Here is a 6,647-nt window from a genome sequence, read left to right on the forward strand (position 1 = left end):
AAAGAAATAAAAAAATCCTCCTCAGCAAATCCTCCTCTTCACTCCCTAAAATGGGTTAAATGGCCCTCTTTCATGTTCCCCAAGGCATCTGCTGCTTACTACTATCATATCATGTTATTCTGAAAGCACTTATTCCCTGATACTACTCTTGCAACTTCTCTGCAAGTTTGAAATTACATCAAAATAAAAAGTTATATCCTCCAACACTTACTAGTTATAAAAACTTATGAAATTTAATTCACAGTAATTCCAGGTGTTCTCTTGGCATTTACAAGAACTCTAGAAGAACAGTGTGAATAGCCCAAAACTGGTTTAAAAATCACCAGCAAGGAAGTGTGAAATACTGAATATTAAATACATACAACTTCAACTTTTCCCCCCACGGCTAAAAAAATGCTTGAATTTAAACTAATATTTTTCTTAGAAAACTCTCTTATAGAGAGCAAGGGTACCCCAAGCCATTTCATTGATCTTAGGGGCTGTTGCAAAGGTCTCCCTAAAATTAATTTGAAGTTTTGGAGAGGACTGTTTTTTGAACTGTCCTCTAATTCTTCTCCCCGTCTTTCCCCCATTATATAAATAAAATCAGAGACAGCATTAAGTAGGAAAAGAAGTTTCATAGAGGCAACCATAAAAGTGTGCATGGAATCAGTTGATTAGATATATATGAACAGGAATGTTTAAAGCTGACTGGCAAACCCACCTCTTCTTCCTCAGCCAATACTCAGTGTTCAACATGCTGGTGACAAAGTGGAAACTGCCAGAAACAGGCATTAAAAGTCATACTCAAGTTGTTTATTAGAGAATAAAAAGGAGTTGTGATGAAAAAAAAAATTAAAAAAAGAATTCCATTTGCTTGAAGAAAACATAAAGATTTCTAGATCCTTCTAAAATTCCCTTTTCTCTAAAGGTCTACTTTAAGGCTAAAGTACTTGATAATCTTACTAAACCATTATTATTAATCTAGCTTTTATATTATATAAGATGTTCCTCATGAAGGTGAGCTCCTGCCCCCGTATGACTGAGAGTCAACAAAACTGAAATATTCCGTGGTTCAAACAGAGCTCACTGCTGTCTGAACCTATGTTTTTTAGAAATATCTATTTATTTATTTGGCTGCGTTGGTCTTAGCTGAGGCGCAAGGCACCTTTAGTTGTGGCGTGTGGCATCTGGTCCCCTGACCAGGGATCAAACCCGCCCTGTACTGGGAGCAGAGCCTTTGCCACTGGACCACCAAGCAAGTCCCTGAACCTACAGGCTTTAATAAGGAGTACTACTGGCCATTTTTCAAAATGAGAAACGGTAACTTCCTCTGTTTTCCACTCCAGGTCAATAAAGCACCCATTTCTCAGTATTTCCATCAAGATATCCATCTAATTGATTCCAAAAATCTCCCCCCACAGTGGATGATGGGAGAGAAATCAGCTTAGAAAAGTCATGTGAATTTCTAAATTATAATTGAGGATGTGAAGTGTGGAATTGCTTTTTAAATTTCGATTTAAAAAAATCCTATTTTTCTCTCATAAAAATGAACTTGATATAAAATCGACATATTGAAAAAAAAAGATAGGTTGGAAAGAGATTACCTCTACTTCCTGACAAAATAACAAAACGAAAAGCCCCTCTGGTTAACAAAAATGCCTTGAAACTCTAATCCTCTCCACCCTAGTGGGTAATACTTCAGTAAGCTGAAAGCCACACAAGCACACCCAGTTCATTGAATACAAACAGTGCTGCCGCTGTACAAAGTGCTTCACTTACAGAGCATCTCTCTCTCTCTGGCACAAGGTCCACAGACTGTGTTCCTTTTTTTTTTTTTCATGTTACTGACTTTTTATATCATAGTAATGATCTGCAAATTGGACACATCTCATTTAGTCTTTCAGAATACCACAATTTCAACTCACCAAGTTTGCTGTTTGCCACCTGACTTAGACTTTTGAAAATCTGTTTTATGGTTGAAAGGAAAACCTAACATGGAGAACATCTAATGATTAAGAAAGAAGAGAAAGGTTAGGCAGCAATTAGAGGAGAGAGGGGGCAAGATACCAGGAGGAAGAGTACAGTTGATAACAACATCAGCTGCCTGGGTGTCAAAGACGATAACAGTGGGGAGAAATGTGGCCAGGCTGTCAAGAAGCACTGTGCTTTTAGACAAAAATATCACTCATCAGCCAGAGACTTCAGAATTAGAAGGGCCCAATTAGTATCTGTTAAACTGGGCTCTTCACTTTCTCTGCTCAGCCCTCTGAGGCTTAGTCAGGTTCCAAACCTCCTTGGCTGCTTACATGACAGGGCCACTAATATCTTACTTCCAGAAACTACAGCTTGGTCTTTGTTCCTCCCAACTCTCACTGTAAGTTTCCCCTGATTTCCTCCCGATCGACCGATGTTTACAGTACTATTTCCCTCTGACAGCCCAACCTGGCCTTCTGGGCCTGACACAACTATCTCAGAACACAACTCCAAGCATTGCAAAAATTTCAAAGACAGCTTTACCCTCAAGTAAGAAAGTCTATTAAACTAATCTATACCCACTTCTTGCCTCAGGGGAAAAAAAAAAAAACGTTTTGCCCTTATACTTAAGATAGCTTTTCTCTGGCAGAAGTGAGGAATGATTACCATTAGATTACATTCAACTTATTTATTCCAATGAAAGATACTGGCTCCCTCAATGCAGACTGACCTTAACAATATTAAGTACATATTTTCCCCAAAGTTTCTTTGCTTAAAGCAAAGAAAAATTATCTGTAAAAACAGAAAATATATATAAGATTCTCCAGGCCTCCTTCTACTCTTTGGAACCTGCTGAAATTTCAATAGTTAACTTGCAGCCTCCTTTCATTACCTAGGAATTTTATAGACACTCTATAAATGGATGGAACCAAAGCAAACAAAAATACCCACACAGGATGACCTACTAGTAATAAGAACAAAGACAAGACTGAGAACCCTAATTTCCCAATCTAAGTTTTTACTGGGAGCTGATCCTTACATTAAAAAACGTAAGTTACTCTGATCTTAAAAGTGGAAGAGGAATTAGACAATAAATATATTTTTATCATTCCTGGCCAACTCTTTGACATTCCATTCTGATATTACAGTTTATAATTCATATTTATTGTTTTACTATATCCATGATATTCCTGATGATACCTGGAGGGCTCTTCATGTCTCCAGGGGCCAAAAACGTTAATTGTTCAACATGCGTTTGTTAAATTATCAAGACTAAATGGCATTGGATGGCTGAGACAACATGGATCTCAGTCTCCTAACTCCGCATATTCTGCACATTCAAATGCTCCCTGTCCTCTTTTCCAAAATATTTATTCAAACCAGACTCACATGATAAAGATGACAACAATATTAAAGAAAAAGGCTTCCCTCTCTGCCTCAAGCACTCAACTCTTTAAAGATATCACTCCCTGTCCCCCTTATTAAAGCACAAAGGTTTCACAATGGTCTTCACTTGCACAAAGCCAACATCAAACTTTCAACACTATACAAATACTAAATTGTCTTAATAAAAAGCTAGCAAACAGGCCAGCATACTTTATGCAGTAAGCCATGTTCTTTTTTTGTAAATCCAAAGTTTCTCATTTAGCGATTAGTTCCCAATTCTGCTACTTATGTAAACAGCAGTTTTCCTGGAAGGGGAGAACTGAAAGACAGAAATGTCTTCTATTAAAGCCTTCCAGATAGTATCAAGAGAACCTCAGAGAAACTTTTAAACTCACAGAAAGAGCCTAAGTCTGTCGGCAGACATTTCTATCTACATACACAATAAGAAGATAGGGGCTAAAGACGTCTTTGATTTCACAGCACTCACCCAAACTCTTAGAACTAAAAGTCAATTATTAATAGAAAAGATGCTGCTTTGTAAACACCAGTATGTAACCTCACTTCATTGAGTCAAAACTGAACCAAGGACTTCCTGGGTGGTCCATTGGTTAAGAGTTCACTCTCCAATGCAGGGAACGTGGGTTTGATCCTCGGTTGGGTACCTAAGATCTCACGTGCAGTGGGGCAACTGTTGAGCCCATGCCGCAGAGAGAACTCAGCGCATCTCAGCTGATGTAGCCAAATAAATAATAAACAAAAGAAATAAATATTTTTTTTAAAAAATGAACCAAAGCTGCTTAGCTCTGAGGCGTATTCCAAGGGATCACCGCTGATTTCCTAACAGTAGAGTAAGACTTGCGTCAAGCTTCCCCATTCACTAATAAGAAGTGCAGCCAGGCTGCCCAGAAATTCCCCGCCCAAGTCCCATGGCCATCCCGGAAATTTGAGGAACCAAGTGTGCTGCAGTCATGGCCTTTTTGGTAGTGGGTCCAAAAAAAAAACAGTCTGTAGGCCAAGACTGTGAATGAAATATTACTCAATGAAAAACTAAACAGCCAAAGAGGTTTTCATTTACCCAACACAGCTATCATGGACAGACGGTACTGCAGAGCTGGAGTTTCCAACCTGACTTAATGATAAACACCCAGCAGAGAGTCTATAGTCACAAGATGTGAATGGAAAACAGGCCTAAGGGTTCACTGGCCATAGGCTCAGGGGATTCTGAACAAAGAATAAGTAATAAAGTCAGAATTCTTTTAGTGTGGAATCTTTTAGGGGAAAGAAGGCACTTACAGGTAATATTAATAATATTATAACAAAAGCTCCTACATGCTAGGAACTGTTCTAAGCACTTTATGTGTATTAATTCATTTAATACTCACCACCAACTCTTTAAGATACTATCAATCCCCATTTTAAGTATGTGGAAACAAAAGAACAAAGAGCCTAAGAATCCTGCTCAAAGGTTTACAGAGCCCAGAAGTGCTGCAAACTAGTTGGGGTTCAGATTCCACAAGAGTTAAGGGAGAAACACAAGGTCCCCTAGTTGCAGCAATATTCACTACAACTATGGCCAGCAAAAGTTTCTGGAAACTTGTCTCCTCTTGCCTCGCATTCCATAGAATTTTTGCTTTTGCTTTTTGCTTTAAAGAGGTGTCACACTCCCTTAACTCCATCACACTTCTTTTGAAAGCAGTGGACGGTATGAGATTATCTTCACTTTACACACAGGAAAAGTCAAGTCCAGGTTATTCAACCTCTTCAATGATGTTCTTTGAAATAGTCTGATATATGAAGAGAATTGGGGGAAACCAACTGAAAACAAAACAAACAAACAAAAAGAGAACGTCCAAAAGTAAACATAGCTGCAACAGCACGAACCTATGAAACCGAACAGATGTCGAGCAGCCAGCCACCCTTCTCACACACGGAGTGCGACAAGGCCCCTACAAAAGTTCCTGAGCCTGGAGGCTGCACAAACAGCCCTAAAACCGATCTACACAGCAGGACTCAGCGGTCTGTCCAGGCCCTTCACACGAAGAGGCCCTTCTTGGATGTCGCCTGAAGTAAAATGAATTCTTTCGCTGAAGTGCGGCGGCGGGAGGCCCAGGAAGCGGACGGGGCATCAGGGCTCCGAAGATAACAAGGAGGCCGAGGGGACCTTGCCCCTCGTCCGTCGGCCTCTCCCGCGGCGTGAAGCGGGGTCAGCAGACCTTCGACCACGGGTCCCGGGACCGCGGCAGGTCCGCCCAGGGGTTCAGCCATTTTCTCTTCAGGTCTCTTTAGGCCGCGGCGGGAAGGGGCGAGGCCCCTGCGACCTCCGGCGTTCGCTTCCCGCTCCCCCTCCCGGCGCCCTCCTCTCGCTCTTCCTTTGAAGAACGCGGCTCCATCTGGAACCCGCGTCCAGGCCCTCCAGCTCGCGCCGCCCCTCGCAGACCCGCCTGGCGCCCCGCACGCCAAATACTGGCAGCGGCGCCTGCTCCCAGGCTTGCCCTCGAGCCGCCGGGAGCCCGGGAAAGCGGGGCGCCCGCGTGACCCCTGACCTGGCCCGCTCCCCACCTTACCGGCTCCGCAACCACCTGACAATCGGTCCCCGCTCCAGCGGCTCCATATCCCTGGAGCCAGCGCCACGCCAGCCTACCCCCTACACGCCCCGCGATTGGCCGACAGGATCGCAGCCGCACGTTCCTATTGGCTGGACTCTCCATATTCGCCGCAGCGGCCAACGCGCGTGGCAGGCTGACTACTGACCCCGAGTCTCCGCCCACTCCAGGCTGACTGGGGGCGGGGCCACGGAGGCCTGGGCGGGAGCTGTCTGCGGCTGAGCTAGTGCTGGAGCTGGTCCAACCCACACTGTGTTGTGGAGTCTCCCACCCCGCTAGCAACCTGCGGACGAGTACGTTTCCTGCTGTAGTTCGCCGTGGCCTCGTTAGGCCCTGGAAGACAAGATCATTTCTTCTGAGACACGGCTCTATGAGAGTTCCAGCTCCACCCTGCAAAGTATAGCCACCTCCCGCCCCCAGAACCACATCATAGTATCTGCTGCCCCACCAAGAGCGCCCCACACCTGGGAGGAACCGCGAAGCATCAGCTAGTGCAGCCAGTTCGACTGCATCAGGTGCCCTATTCCGAAGTCTCGGCAATGAATTTTCCTTTCTCCTACTCAGCTGCCTCGCTTCTTCTCCCAAACTTTATTTTCCACCTACCCAAAAGCAGTTCCGCTCCATTCCCAGTTTCAATCGCACATCCCAGTCTTTGTCTGAAGATGACGACCAGGCTAGTGGTGCTTCAGAAGGGAGAAAATA

The 6,647-nt window shown here is 43.6% G+C and overlaps 1 protein-coding gene across 2 annotated transcripts in view; it reads right to left on the minus strand.

Annotated features, from left to right (window-relative positions):
• Positions 1 to 6,052, minus strand: part of SLC11A2 (solute carrier family 11 (proton-coupled divalent metal ion transporter), member 2) — a 34,996-nt gene extending 28,944 nt beyond the window's left edge. The window contains exon 1 of one of the 2 annotated variants that reach the window (XM_010857827.1): positions 5,907 to 6,052. The gene's annotated coding sequence lies outside the window, so the exon portion shown is untranslated. The remainder of the gene's footprint in view (positions 1 to 5,906) is intronic. The other variant, XM_010857826.1, reaches the window with a different exon arrangement.
• Between the last annotated feature and the right edge of the window lie 595 nt (positions 6,053 to 6,647).

The sequence above is a fragment of the Bison bison genome, unplaced genomic scaffold, assembly GCF_000754665.1.
Source record: "Bison bison bison isolate TAMUID 2011002044 unplaced genomic scaffold, Bison_UMD1.0 scf7180017864383, whole genome shotgun sequence".
NCBI classification, from domain to species: domain Eukaryota; kingdom Metazoa; phylum Chordata; class Mammalia; order Artiodactyla; family Bovidae; genus Bison; species Bison bison.